We start from the raw sequence: 15,828 nt of genomic DNA, 5'->3' as shown, positions 1-15,828 counted from the left end.
GACCTGGACCCAATATACCGGCCACTACAGCGGACAGCTGAAACTGACAACCGGAAGCGGCAGGGACAGACCACTATAAATGCCGTAGGAAACACCACAGAAGCGCTTCACAGGAGGCTCCCAAGCACTGAGGATGTCACCTAGACAGGGGACGAAACGTTTGCAACAAAAACCTCCAGCTCGGCGAACAGAACCACAACAACAGACTTAGTCCTGGTCTGAACAAATGACTGAATCAAAACGTGCTGTAGTAAACCAAGTGGGCTAAGTAGAGTTATGAATGAGTGAATGGAGACACAATATAGTAAACAAAGAGCTATGAGTGGAGTTACCAGTATGAATGAATGAGTGCAGTTTTGTTTCAGTGGGTTAATGGGAACATGCAGTTTCCTTTGTAAGAGATTTATAATGCAACATAATAGAGTTGACTTATGCAAGAGATATGTAGAAAATACAAGATTTTTTGGCCAAAATAAGGAGTCAACTTATACATGAAATTGACATACACATGAGTATATACGGTATTTCAAAGCTTCACTAGTAATTATATTTTTCCTTCTGTCACATCTGGTTTTTCGGCTACTTACCATGAATCAGTGCCGTTGGGTTAGATATTTCTTCATTAGCCTGTTTAGAGATGTTATGACACACTTTTGGAGCAGGTGCGACTTGAAGTCAGGTCTTCTGGCTCAGAGTTACGGACATTACCACTGTACCACAAAAGTCCAGAAGGTCTGTTTGATCAAAATGTTTCTGATTAATCCATTCAGAGATATTAAACACACCAGTGTAGCAGATGGGACTTGGACCCAATCCCCCTAGTCCAGAGGAAGGAACACTATTACTGTGTTACAAGAGTCCTCATGTGCTGTGTGGTTATTGACATCTCACTCACTGTAAAATGTTTTTTTAAAATTTATGAACCAAGCTCTTTGTGATTTTAAACATTGCTATTCGATCTCTCTTACTCTCCCCTCCTCTAAGGAGCACAGCCTCAGCTGCCATCTATACAACTGCAATCCCTCGTGTCAGAGTCTCAAATGCCTTCAGAAAGCTTCTTCAATTCTTCAGGGTGGATGTGGGCACAGGTGCCAGGCTACCATTACGGAAGGAGGAAACCACTGTGTTTTTTAGATTAGATTACTTACAGTGTAGAAACAGGCCCTTCGGCCCAACAAATCCATACCGACCCTCCGAAGAGCAACCCATCCAGACCCATTCCCCTACATTTACCCCTTCACCTAACACTACGGTCAATTACGCATGGCCAATTCATCTAACCTGCACATTTTTGGACTGTGGGATACTTGTGGCTTTGTGCTACCAGGTAGGAGGAGTGAGGAAAGAGGATTGTCGAGAAGGGATGAAGTTGGACTTTGGAGGCATTGTTGACCTGCACTCACCTAACCATTAACCCCACCCCCATTCCCACCCTCACTACCATGGACTGCCAACATGGCCCCGTCTGAGCCTCATCCTGCAGTGTGGGCAGACGTGTCTGCCACCATAAGATACCAGCAAGGCCACCAGCTTTTCCCTAAGTGGGTACAGAACAACCTCGGTTACCGAAAAGTCAATTATCCAAATTTCGGATTATCCGAACAAGATCTCAAGATACCGTAAAAACATTATCTGTTATCTGAACAATCAGTTATCCGAAAACTCAGTTATCTGAACAAAATACTGCCCACCCATCTCGTTTGGATAATCAAGGTTGTTCTGTATTTACTTGATGAGAATGAGTGAGCTGTCACTGCCAGGTGGGTAATTTGTGCTGGTCTGACAGTATCACATGGAGCTGGAGACATGCTGGGAGTCAACCTACCTCTGAGGTATTGTTTCTCCACTCCTACTCTCAAATCTGTGACTCAATTGTCAAAGCTCAGGATTCCATTGGGTAATTGTCTCCCTTCGTTTTGCATCCTTCTGCCCCTTGCTTCGACCACTATCCCTGATACTTACAGGTGAGCAGGTAGATGTTGACATCTCATCCTCAGTTCCCCTATGATTGGTCACTTGCAGAAACCAGCCAGGTGCATTGCAGGATAATATTCTTTCCAAGTCAGATGTACCTCCGCCTCAGTGCATTCCAGATCTGAGCTAAACAGACAACAATGTGACCTGAGTCAGTCCCAGCATCTGCAGTGTCCCTTGTTCAAATGGATTGACCAGTGATTAAACTCTGAGAGACCAAGAAACAAAAAGGGATTATATTTATGTAACACTTTCCATGGCCTTAAAGTGCCTCATTGTGCTTTAATAACAAAGAAGTTTCTTTTTGTTTCAAAAATAAACTTTATTCATAGAAAATATACATACACAGTTACAAAAGCAGTTCTGTTCTGTGCAGTAGCATATGAAGGAAATAAACAAACATTAGAGTTTGACTGTATCCAACAAACAAACCAAAGGCATTTCTTACTTGTGCAGGATTATATTTATATATAGTTGAGGCAGTGGGAGGGTCCAATAACAGAATAGACTCCCATTTACCTCTAGCAGAAAGACCTCAATGGTGGTCTTTCCCCATTGCGCCATGGTGACAGCTGCCCCAGGCTTTAGTGCGTCCCTCAGCACGTAGTCCTGGATCCTGAAATGTGCCAGCCTGCCACACTCGGTCAAGGTCAGCTCCTTGCTCTGGAAGACCAACAAGGTTTGGGCAGACCAAAGAGTGTCTTTCACTGAGTTGATGGTCTTCCAGGCACAGTCAATGTTTATCTTGGTGTGTGACGTAGGCACAGAGCCCAGCATCACTGACCTGCTTGGGAGGAACCTTGATGTAAACCAATGCATCCTTCCCCAGACTTCCTTTGTTAAGACAGGAGATATGTGTCAGCCTCACTCCCCCGCACCACCCCAGCCACTTCATGGGCAGCATGCGGTGGCGCAGACAGACCGCAGGCATATCAGAAGGATCTCACAGGAAGTGCCCTTCTCATCACCAGCCAAGCGATGCCTTAGTTTAAAACCAAAGTCATACTTTTTAAAAAAAAGTTTAACCCCTACAATAGCATAGCGTTATGTGTGCAGTCAATTTGTACATGTTTACCAGATGATCCGTTTTTTTGAAGTAATAGTGATTTAGGGATAAGTGTTGATCTGGACATCAGTGAGAGCTTCCCTAGTCATCTGTGGCATGGATCTTCTGTGTTGAATTGAGAGAACACATAGAGTTTCAGTTTAATTTGAAATAACATGGTACAATTGGTATTGCAGTGGTGTGAACCACAGGCCATTGATTATGTTACTTCTGATATCTGTTTTTAGTCCTCCTCCCCCTCTGTCACTTTATTGTGCTTCCTCTTTCCGAAGCTCCCGACAGACTACCAATTCCCCCTGCTTGAAGCATCTGCTGCTTACCTGTTTACAGGTGGATAACAGGCAAGTGGCTAGAAGGTGGTCATACCTACTGGCTGCACTTTACATGGTATCTCTCCTCAAAGTCAGAGCCAAGATAGAAAACTGACCTTGCAGGTACTTGCAAGGGATGTGTAATCTGCAACTTTACATTTTTCCTGCATTCATTAATCTATTTAACCATTGGTTTACAAAAGATTGATAAAAATAATAAAAGCCTACAGCAAAGCAATTTACAGTCACACCAGGTTTCTGCTGGGCAATTTCTTTAATTATCCTTATCTCTACTGTGAAGAATTAAGTTTATTAGCATCAAATCCTGAAATAGAAAGAAGTAATTGAGATGTGGCGAAGGTTCCTACGACATTAGGCTGCTCCCTTTGAAGTTCTGAGTGGGTGCAGTTGGTATTACACTTAGAACAGATTCGGGCCCAGCATTGTACCTTCTGAGAAAGGAAGATCAATTTTAATCCATGAAACATAATAATACTTTTGGCGACCAATTTTGGAATAATACTTAAATTAGTCTTCTAATAACGGAATCCTGTTCTAAAACAATGGGCCATAATCCATCCATAATAGTTTAGAAGCAATAATGACATACTGCGGAGGGTTACTACTTGCTGCTTTGGTTTTTTAAATTCATTTACAGGATAGGGATGTCACTGGCCAGGCCAGCATTTATTGCCAAGTTGCCCAGAGGACAGTTAAGAATCAACCACGTTGCTGTGGGTCTGGAGTCACATATAGGCCAGACCAGGTGAGGATGACAGTTTCCCTTCCCTGAAGGATGTGAGTGAGCCAGGTGTTGAACAGTCATCCGCAGTTTCATAATCATCATTTGGCCCTTAATTCCTGGTTTTTATGGATTTCAAATTCCACCATCTGCCATAGCAGGATTCGAACCCAGAACCCCAGAACCTTATCTGGGTCGGTAGATTAATAATCTAGTGATAATGCCATTAGGACATCATCACCTGCCCTTTTTGATCAGCTCTGAACTGCCAGTAAATGAGACTAGGGCCATTATTGCTAGAAACTGGCATGGCCTTCATTTCCTAATCGACGTCAATGAAATTGCACAGTGGCTCAGGGGTTAGCACAACTGTCTCACAGCATCAAGGACGTGGGTTCAATTCAAACCTCGGGTGACTGTCTGTGTGGAATTTGCACATTCTCCCCGTGGCTGCGTGAGTTTCCTTCAGGTGCTCCGATTTCCTCCGACAGTCCGCCGGTTAGGTGGATTGGCTGTGCTAAATTGCCCATTGTGTCCAGGTATGTGTGAGTTTACCATGGGAAATGTGGGTAGAGGGGTTGGGTGGGATGCTCTTTGGAGGGTTGGTGTGGACTCAATGAGCCGTATGGTCTGCTTCCACACTGCAGGGATTCTCAGAGCCAACCAGATGCAGGGCCGGAAAGAAGTAACAGTGGAACTGATGCCTGATTTAGATTGGTCTGACCTGTCTTGTATACTTCTAAGTGGAGTTCCAATTTGACCAATTACTGCTTTTTATTTCCTGTTTTTCCCCAATGAGGAGTCAGTTCCATGCTGGCACCTCCTTCATACCTACATGGTTGCGTGCTGAAGTAACATCCTTTGGACCTGAGATGGTTCTCCTTCAGCCCCTTAGCATCAGAGCAGTGTGGCTGCAGTGTGCTGTATGTGATGCACATTGATGGTAGCAATCCTGAATTCCGCCAAATGAACTATCTTGAAGAGCAAGGATCATGGGTACAAGCATGGAAATACTGGCATGTAAACATTCTACTGCAGGTCACACAACTCCTGACATGGAAATGTATTTCTGTTCCTTCATGCAGTGGATTGAAATCCTGGAACTCCCTTAACAACAGCATTGTCAGAATATGCCTTCACTTATTCAAATGGACAGTTCCAGAAGAAGTGCCACCAGCCCAGCTTTGGAATGTTTGCTACTCAGCCTCCTGGGCAGTGTTCTAATGTGTAATGTGTGTCTTCGGAGGGGAATCACTGTCGGAAATGAGGTCGCAATTTGAACACTAAAAACAGCAAATGAGGAAGTGATCAGATGATCTGGCTTTGGTGGTGTCAGTAGTGGATAAGTACTGACCATGGCTTCCTCTGCAAAGTAATCTCATACGATACATTACAAATAACAAATGGGGTCATGGCCTAATGTGTCATCTGAAAGAAGACATTTTCTAATATTATAGAACTGGTGGGGCCAGGCCTCCTGCTTTTCCAGAAGTTGCTACCTTTCCTTCTAAGGAAAGGCGCCTCTTCTCATTTCTTGTCACTAGACATGTTGGAGGGCATGGGGGTAAGGACAGATTGTAAAGTCGAGGATTCCTGGTTCACTGGCTAAGTCAAACTCATCTTACCCCTCAGCTAATCAAAATACTGTAGCTTTCAGAAGGCTGAATGTGGACCTCATCGGAGAATGTGGAATTATTTGGACCCGTAAAGATTTGTAATAACTGAGGCCAATATCCCTTTACCAGGTCACCCTTTATTTATACATGAACAGTCCTTGACTCAATACTGTCTCTTCAGAGTCAGCTCTGAGTGTCAGCATCTCTGCCACTCCTTTTCGGTTTGCTGTCTAATGTTGCCTGTGTCTTCACGCCTGCCTTTGAAGTTTGGACTGCTCTTTCTGTCAGGCCATTGAACAATAGATGGTATGGACTGCCCTTTTATTTCAAATGTCATTCAATTTTAGAAAATACTCAAATTCCCTGCTGGCAAACACTGGCCTGTCATCTGTGACCAACACTTCCGGGACTCTGTGTGTTGAAAAAGATGTACACAGCTTGTCATCCCCATGTTTGACGAATGAACTCTATGCACATCCAACCACTTTGAGTGGCATCTACAATGATCAAGAAGATTGAGCCCATGAAAGGACCTGCATAGTTGATGTGCAGAGTTTATCCAGCCATTCCAATGGTTATTGGGGAGCTGCTCGTGGTGATTTTGTGTTGGTTGGCACTCTGGGCACTGCCCTACCAATGTAGCTATGTCTGCATCCAGGCCTGGCCACCAGACATAACGTCTTGCCAACTTCTTCATTTTTGGAGATCCCTGGATGACCCTGGTGGAGTTCAGCCAGTACTTGATGGTAACCTTTGCTCAGGACAATCACTCTTGCTCGCCATAATAATGTGCTGTCCTCTACTGTGATCTGATCGCTCCGTGCCTGAAAAAGTTTCTATTTTGGTTGTGACGGCCCTTTGCTTTCCTTCAGCCCCTTCCGGTATTTCAGTTTTGCCAGGAGTGCATATTTCTGTGTTCAAAGTGTGATATCATTAGCTGTGACCTGGGGGTGTGTCCAGAAAATTTAATATAATTACAGTCTCTTCCAGTGGGGAAACCACCGGTGGTCTATCTGATAATGGGAGGTGGCACAATGCATCCGAATTCATGACTCAGCCTCCTGGACTGTGTTCTAACATGTATTTATGAGCACTTAGTATTAGAGCCCACCACTGAATGCAGCCTGCAGATATAGGTGGCTCTGCCTTGTTCTCTTTAAGCAGACCAAGTAGGGGTTTATAGTCCATTATTATCAGAAATGTTCATCCATAAAGGTATTGGTGAAACCTCCTGACTCCAAATATGACCACCAATCCTTCTTTTTCTACCTGGGAGTATTTACACTCTGCATTAGCCAAAGCCCTGAATGCATACACTATTGGGTGTTCTTCTCTATTGGGCCACCTATAAGCTAATACCACCCTGATGCCACATGTGGAGGCATTACAGGTCTATACTAGATCTCACTTGGCACCACAGTTTGCCAACACCTTAGAGGATGATAGCTGTTTCTTCATTTCACTGAAAGCTATGGCTTGCCTAAGTAAGAGCGTCCAAGGTTGACCCTTTTTTCAGAGTTAATACAAAGATGCCGGGATGGAGGTCATGTTAGGTATGAACTTTCTGTAATAATTTACCAGCTCGAGAAATGACTCCATCTCCTGGATAGACGTGGGAGCCGGGGCACCTTTGAACAATCTTGCTTTATCTTCCAACGAGTGTAACCCAGTCTTGTCAACTGTGTAACCCAAGTAGGACACTTGTGGAACATGGAACACACATTTTTCCCTTCTTATATATATATATATATATATATATATATATATATGCCTGCCTTGGAAAAATGCCTTAGGACTATGTCCATGTTCTTCAAGTGTTCCTCATTAGATTTCCCTATTATTAGAATATCATCCAGGTAAATGGTGACCTGGGTAGACCTTGTAGAATGTTCTCCATACTCCACTGAAAAATTGAGCAGGCTGATGATACCCCAAATGGCATTTTCGCATATTGGTACAAACCCTAATGTGGTTAATGTCCATGATGAAAAGAATGTTAGAATAATGTAACACTACTAGGCAGAAAAATGTAATAATGTGAGATCTACAGTCTTGTGAATGAACAACTTAAGGCTTTGTTTAACATAAATATATAAAAGAGGATGCGAAGAGAGGGATCTCCTATCTTGAGGCCTAGTGCCAGGCTCTAGTTCCATGTGGTGTCACTATGACACAGTTCCTTTTTCACATGCTCAGTAGATATAGTTGGAGTAAAATTCCTTTTAATCTACAAGAAGAAGAGTAAAACCATGGCTTAGCATTTCTACTGTGCAGTAGACATTGTAATATCATGACTCCTATCTTTATAACTTCTGCCTTAATGTCATGTGGAATTGCAATGGGGCTATCAAAAAGGGATTAAGTTTCTTGGGCCTAATATTCTCTTCAGGTTCAAAAATTGTGTTTTACTTGCTCCAGTCATCAAAACCGTTCTTGCAATTGTAAGAAGAGTAAAATGGGACAAAAGGAATGATTTCTTTAGGACAGATGTGAGGGAAGCTGGAGTTGGGAAGTAAAGGGACTGTGTGCAATTAAGCTGCAACAGGAAAGCCAGACCTCAATCATGGAGGAAGAGTCAATGAGAAGCTATTCACTGAGGTCCCTTTGAGCTCCCATTGAGTCACCTCAGTGATACAGTGGGCAATAATTTCCATTCAAATCAGCCAATGAGTGAGTGGGTCTTCCATCAAGTAACAGAGCAGCAGCCCTGGGCATGTTTGCTACAATAGGAATTAAATTTACCTCGATAAGTATTGATAATATCACTATAATTGTATATTAAAATGGTGTGAAATTGCCAGTAGTTAAAGTGAATATTCACAATGGTGAGGCCTGTGGGAGTGGAGTGTTAAACATTGTGTTTGTAATAGATAAGCCAGGCTGTATATTGTAAAAGTGTTCATGTTTGCATTCTTAAGAAGCTAAATGAAATATGCAAACAAAATCTAACGATCATAAATCATTGTTATATTATGTCTGATACAATTGCCAAGTCGCTATGTTTTATGATCTGGTTCCTAATGCTTTAGTTATATTGCTTACATTTTAAATAATTTTATTTGTATGTCTGCATCTAATCTATTTCAGGCAAGTTCTGCATTTGTTATCTAGTTGTATCAAACAAGTTACCTTGCTTCCGAGTTTCAAAGATAAATCTTGTGGTTTTGAGTTAGAAAAAAGATCTTCCTCTAACTAATCTCATTTCGACAGATGAACTATGGTTGACATGTCATCATTCACAGTATTGCAACAACAAGATTAGAAGGCTATACATTATACAAGTGTGCGAGAGTTTCTGCCTCATTGTGCTGCCTGTGTGTGCTCTCTGCTGAGTCCATTGGTATAAAGACCAAGTCAAATGTATATGAATTCATAGAGACAGAATACTCTGTGTGTGAGCATGTATTGCTTCCTTGGAATGATGCTGACACTTAATTATGGAAAGAACCTACACTTTGAACATGTGGATGCTGTTGGGCTACAGCTACTACACACTTATGGCTGACCAGGAAGCTCTCCTACACTTACTGCCTGCTATAGACATGTTGACAGATTAATATTCAACCTGGTTCATTATTATTTTACTCACTCGTGTGATGTGGACATCACTGGGTGGTCAATACTTTATTGCCTGTCGCTAGTTGCCCTTGAGAAGGTGGTGGTGAGTTGATTTCTTGAACTGCTGTTGCAGTTTCTTGTGCATTTCTTGTACGGTAGGTAGACCCACAATGTCATTAGGGAGGGAGTTCCAAGATTTTTCTAGTGAAATTTTAAGTCTACCTATTGTACAAATGACACATCTATATTTACGTTTGTACAATGGCGCTGCAACATTTAATTCAGGCACAATGTGAAAACAGGAGATTATTTAAACTTCAAACAAAAACAAAATACTGGAAATATTCCAGAGAGTGATTTATAGAGAGAAACAATGAATTATTGTTTCAAATATTGAACCTTCCATAGAGTTAGCATATACTGCAAACAGGCAGTAGGGGAAAAGATAAACAGAAAATAAATTTCGCCTAAACTAAATTCGAGGAGCTAATTGGAACATTTTGGTGTTTTCTAAATGCTGACACAAATGAGACAGAAGACTTCTGGAAGTAAGTCAGAGGAATCTGGTTTGTATGGCTGGAAACTTAGATCAATGTGTTTCTCATCTGGAGTGGGCTTCCTGTTTTTAAAGGAAGCCACAATCCCAGGAGTAACCTTTGTTCTTGTAGAATAGCAATTGTACTTCGGTGCGCATAGATTCAAAGAGTCACAATGCAAATTCATTACAAATATCAACTCCTGATCCCCAGCCCCTGATCGTGATCTGATTTACTTATGGCTGATGCAACCCTATTCTGTACAGATGCTGGTCTGCACAGCATAGCTGTTGGCTGTAACAGACTCACAGAATAGTCTTGCAGGCATATCTCACACAATGCCAAGATCTGTGTTCTGAAACAGTAGTATTTCCAATATAATTCCTGACCTTTTTTATTTATAAAGTAATGTTTCCTGTGGAGAAAATTGGTTTGAAAAAATATCACTCTTTGGATAGTTTTGGATTCCAGGTTCCCTTTCTTGTATTCAATGTTTAAAACGTTTTGGATACCAAGTGCTAAAAGGATTCTGAGGCAAAAACTAGGCTGTTCATTGTCAGCGACTGACACTGGCAAGCGAGAAAGGTTTACTTTACGCGATAGAAAAGTACCAGAAATTAGAGGATCATCATTCGCAATTTGTTCACCTCAGGATTAAGAGAAACCGCTGCAAAGTCTGGGCAATGAACCAGTTTGAGTTGAAAGGCTCAATGGTTCAAAATCTTTCTACTAAACTGAACTAAGTCTGCGCCTTTGTCGGCTGAAGTTGACTTTGGCCCCAAGTTCAGAAGGGTTGGGTGATGTCGGGTGTCCTGTAAATAGCGACTGTTCTGTTCTGGCTATAATTGGCATAAAGAGAGCATGACAGAAAGCGTGAATCAATCCTTGATCATATGTTGTCACCAAAATAAAAACTTGAGTTCCATTTAAGCCTTGGTCATGTGACCATTGCATGACAGAAGCAAAGCAAAGTGACAGTGCAAACGCCAGCTATATGGTTCAGGAGTGATTGGCTGAATCTGTCACTTTTTTTTCTTTTGACTTATAGAGACTGGTTTGTTCTGAGCAACAACTGTGCAATTTTATGATAGAAATTCTGGCTGTGATCAACTGTCTGTTCAAATAGATCCTGGAATGTTTTCACAGAATTGTAGAATTGCTGTTTGTGACTCTCATTTGAGAGAGATGCAAGCACAGAGGTGCTATTGTTGTACAGATCTGACATGCAGTGAATCCAGAATTCAATTATTGTAGGTTTACACAGGATGAGAATATGCTGCAGCTGCAGTTCAAGAAATGGTCCACGTCCAATTTCTGAAGGGAAAGTAGGGAGAGGCAATAAATAAACTGACATCTATCTATATTCCGATCCCTTATAGGATGAATATGGGGAAAGCACAAAACATCAGTGACAACACAGGAGCAGGAATAGGCCATTCAGCCCCTCCATCCTGTTCTGGCTTTCAATGAGATCATGACTGTTCTTTGGCCTAACTCCATATACCTGCTTTTGACTCATATCCCTTAATACATTTGCTTAACAAACATTAATCTAACTCAGATTTAAAACTAACAACTGATTTAGCGTCCATTGCCATTTGTGGAAGAGAGTTCAAACCATCTACCACCCTTTGTGTGTAGAGATGCTTCCTACCAACTTTCCTGAATGGTTTGGCTCTAATTCTTGAGCTATGCCACCTAGTTGTAGAATCTCCAACTCATAGAAATTGTTTATCTCTATCTACCCTGTCTTGTTAATATCTTGAAGACTTTGATCAGATTAATCATTTCTAACCTTCTAAAGTTAAGAGAAAACAGGCCCAATTTGTATAACTCTCCTAATTCAACTTCAAAATTCCAGGGATCATTGTTGTAAACCTATGTTTATATTCCCTTTTAAGGTGTGGTGTCCAAACCTGTGCACAATACAAGTGTTTTAATTGCATTTTCAATTTGTGATTGAAATGTTGGAAAAGAGCAGTCAAAGGAGGGGGAAGCATTATAAGACCATAGACCATAAATTAGGCAGAATTAGGCCATTTGGCCCATTGGGTCTGCTCTGCCATTTGATAGTGGCTGATTTGTTTCTCAAACAAATTGTCCTGTTCTCTCCATGCGACCCTTGATTCTCTTTTTTATCAAGATCCTATCTATCTCTATCTTAAACTTACTCAATGACTTGGCTTCCACAGCCCTCTCTGGCAATGAGTTCCACAGATTCACTACCCCTTGGCTGAAGAAATTCCTCCTTACTTCATCCCTTCACCCTGAGGCTGTGCCCTTGGATATTAGTCTCTCTTACTCGTGGAAACATCTTCTCCATGTCCACTCTATCCAGGACTCAGTATTCTGTAAGTTACAATCAGATTCTCCTCATCCTTTTAAACTCCATCCACCCAGTGACCTCAACCACACCTCATGTAACAAGCCCTTCATCCCCAGGACCATTCTGGTAAACCTCCTTTGAACCACCTCCAAGGTCAGCACATCCAGAACCAGAAGGCATAGGTTTAGGGTGAGAGGGGAAAGATATAAAAGAGACCTAAGGGGCAACTTTTTCACGCAGAGGGTGGTACGTGTATGGAATGAGCTGCCAGAGGATGTGGTGGAGGCTGGTACAATTGCAACATTTAAGAGGCATTTGGATGGGTATATGAATAGGAAGGGTTTGGAGGGATATGGACCAGGTGCTGGCAGGTGGGACTAGATTGGGTTGAGATACCTGGTCGGCATGGACGGGTTGGGCCAAAGGGTCTGTTTCCATGCTGTACATCTCTATGGCTCTATGACTCTATCCTTCCTTAGATAGGTGGCCCAAAACTACTCATAATATTCTAAATGCAGTGTGATCTTATACAGCCTCAGAAGTGCATCTCTGCTCTTGTATTCTAGCCTTCTTGAAATGAAAACTAACATTGCCTTCCAAACTGCCAGCTAAGTGTACATGTTAATCTCAAGAGAATTTTGAACTAGCACTCCCAAATCCCTTTGTCCTTCAGAATTCTGAAGCCTTTCCTCATTTAAAAAATAGTCTATGCCTCTGCTCTTCCTACCAAAATGTACAAACTCACACTTTGCCACATTGTATTCCATTTGCCACTTCTTTGCCTACTCGCCTAGCCTGTCCAGGTCCTTCTGCAGTCTCCCTGTTTCCTTAACACTACCTGCTCCTTTACCTATCTTTGTGTCATTTGCAAACTTAGTATCAATGCCTTCTGTTCCTTTGTCCAAATTGTTTATGTATATTGTGAATAGTTGACCTTTGTAGATCACCACTACTCACTGGTTGCCAACATGAAAAAGACACCCTTATCCTTACTCCCTGCCTTCTGCCAGTCATCTATACCAGCACCTTGCCCTTAACACCATGGGTTCTTTTTTATTTAGCAGCTCCTGTGTGACACCTTGTCAAAGGCCTTCTGAAAATCTAAATAGATCACATTCACTAGCTCTCCTTTCTCTGACTTGCTGATTACCTCCTCATTCTAATGGATTTGTCAGGCATGACCTTGCCTTGATGAAGCTGTGCTGACTCAGCTCTATTTTACCATGCACTTCCAATTACTCCGCAGTCTCTTTCTTAATAATGGATTCTAACAGCCTACTAATGACCAATGACCAGGAGAGAGTGAGGACCGCAAATGCTGGAGATCAGAGTCGAGAGTGTGGTACTGGAAAAGCACAGCCGGTCAGACAGCATCCGAGGAGCAGGAGAATCAACATTTCAAGCATAAGCCCTTCATCAGGAATTCCTGATGTCTTATTCCCGAAACATTGACTCTCCTGCTCCTTTGTTCCTGCCTGACCGTGCTTTTCCAGCATCACACTTTTCAACTACCAATGACTAATGTCAGGCTAATTGGCCTCGAATTACCTGTCTTCTGCATCCTTCTCTTCTCAAACAGAGTGGGGGGATGGGGGTGGTTACTTAAGCTATTTTCGAGTCCTCTGGACTCTCACTGACTCCAGTGATGCCTGAAAGATCATGTTGAGTGCCTCCACAATCTCCTCAGCTATCCATCCAGTCCATCCAGTCCAGGTGATTTATCTACCTTCAGACCTATCAGCTACCCCAGCACCTTCCTTTTAGTGTTGGCCACTACACTCACTTCTGCCCCATGACTCTGTGTGGTCTGAACAAACCCTTGTTCTTTAGTCTAAACACTATGCAATAAGAGCAACACACCAATTGTTTTCCTGATTGCTAGTTGTATTTATAAGCTAAATTTCTGTGTTCCTTGCATGAGTATATTCAAGTCTCTCTATCTTTGACATTTATAAGTTTCACACCTTTAAAAGAAGTTCTGTTTTCTATTTTTACAGCTGAAGTGAATAACCTTTCACTTCCTCATGTTATACTTCATCTGCCACCTTGTTTTCCAATCACTTTAACCTGGTTATGTCTCTTTGCAGCCTCACAGCTTGCATTCCTGTATGGCTTTGTACTGTCAGCAAACCGAGATACCTTATTCTCAGTCTCTGCGTCTCAGGCATTAATATAGATTGTAAATAGCTGAAGCTCTAGCAGCGATGCCTGCAGCATTCCACTAGTCACAGTCTGCCAATTTGAGATGACTCATTTTCTTTGTGACAGTTGTTGAGAGTGTGTTGCTGGAAAAGCACAGAAGGTCAGACAGCATTCGAGGAGCAGGAAAATCAAGGTTTCAGGCCTGATGGAGGGATTTTGCCCAAAACGTTGATTCTCCTGCTCCTCGGATGCTGCCTGATCTGATGTGCTTTTCCAGCAACACACTCTCAATTCTAATCTCCAGCATCTGCAGACCTCACTGTCTCCTTCTTCATGGCAGTTGCCAGGCCAATTAGCATATATTTCCCAGTTTACTTTTTCCTACTTTTACTGAATAGTGGAGTTACTTTTATTTACTTCCAAACCACTAAGACCTTTTGAGAATGTTGGGAATTTTGAAAAAGTATCACTAGGACATGAACTATTTTTGCAGTTGCTGTTTTTAAAACTCCAAGATTAGATTAGATTACTTACAGGCCCTTCGGCCCAACAAGTCCACACCGACCCGCCGAAGCGCAACCCACCCATACCCCTACATTTGCCCCTTTAACCTAACACTACGGGCAATTTAGCATGGCCAATTCACCTGACCCGCACATCTTTGTGACTGTGGGAGGAAACCCACGCAGACACGGGGAGAATGTGCAAACTCCACACAGTCAGTCGCCTGAGTCGGGAATTGAACCCGGGTCTCTGGCGCTGTGAGGCAGCAGTGCTAACCACTGTGCCACCGTGCCGCCCACAAAGATGTAGGCCAATAATTCCCGGGGGGGTTGGCATATTTTAATCACTTATGTTTCTCCAATAATTTTTGTCCACTGATATTAATTACAACAATTTTCTCAGTCCATTAGCCTTTGGTATGCCCTCTATCTCTGGATTCCAATTTATGAAGGCGGATGCAAAATGTTTGCTCAATGTCTCTGCCATTGATAATTTCTTATATTTGAGTCTCTAAGGGAACAATATTTACTTTAGCTACTTGCCTCCTTTTTATGCACTTGTGGAAGTTATTATAAATATTATTTATTTATGCTGGTTAGCATATGACCATTTTTTCTGTAATGATGCCAGCTGAAGTGGCTACTGGTCAAATCAGATCTGAGAATGAAATTTGGGTTTATTAACCATATTTTGATCCTTCTATTTATTTTAACTTGGTGATTTTTCACTGAAATGTAAACACACATGTCTACAGATTTGGTTTTAACAATAAACCAGATATATATAAAGCCAATAAGCTTTCCAAATATAACACAGTTTGAAAACACAGGGCAAAACCAAATCCTAGTGATGCCATCAATTTACAGCTACTGAAAAACTGCACAAATGTTCCTTCCCTATCAAATCTGTCAGTTTAACATAACTGTTTTTTGTCCAGTTCTAGTCTTGTGAGCTGTGAAGCATTTTATTTGAGTCATAGCTAAAGAGTCATAGAGGGCTCCAGCACAGTAAAAGACCCTTCAGCCCATCAAAATTAATTTGACTAAAAATAAC

General features: G+C 42.0%; 1 long non-coding RNA gene across 2 annotated transcripts in view; it reads right to left on the bottom strand.

Moving 5' to 3' along the window:
- Window positions 1-15,828, bottom strand: part of LOC122539679 — a 35,543-nt gene that overhangs the window by 18,210 nt on the left and 1,505 nt on the right. The window contains exons 2-3 of one of the 2 annotated variants that reach the window (XR_006309148.1): window positions 1,963-2,182; window positions 588-734 (exon numbers count right to left, since the gene is read on the bottom strand). This is a non-coding gene — a long non-coding RNA (uncharacterized LOC122539679). The remainder of the gene's footprint in view (window positions 1-587; window positions 735-1,962; window positions 2,183-15,828) is intronic. The other variant, XR_006309149.1, reaches the window with a different exon arrangement.

The sequence above is a fragment of the Chiloscyllium plagiosum genome, chromosome 33, assembly GCF_004010195.1.
Source record: "Chiloscyllium plagiosum isolate BGI_BamShark_2017 chromosome 33, ASM401019v2, whole genome shotgun sequence".
In the NCBI taxonomy this organism is placed as follows: Eukaryota; Metazoa; Chordata; class Chondrichthyes; order Orectolobiformes; family Hemiscylliidae; genus Chiloscyllium; species Chiloscyllium plagiosum.
The sequence above is the reverse complement of the archived record's forward strand: the minus strand, read 5'-3'. Positions and strand labels throughout refer to the sequence as shown.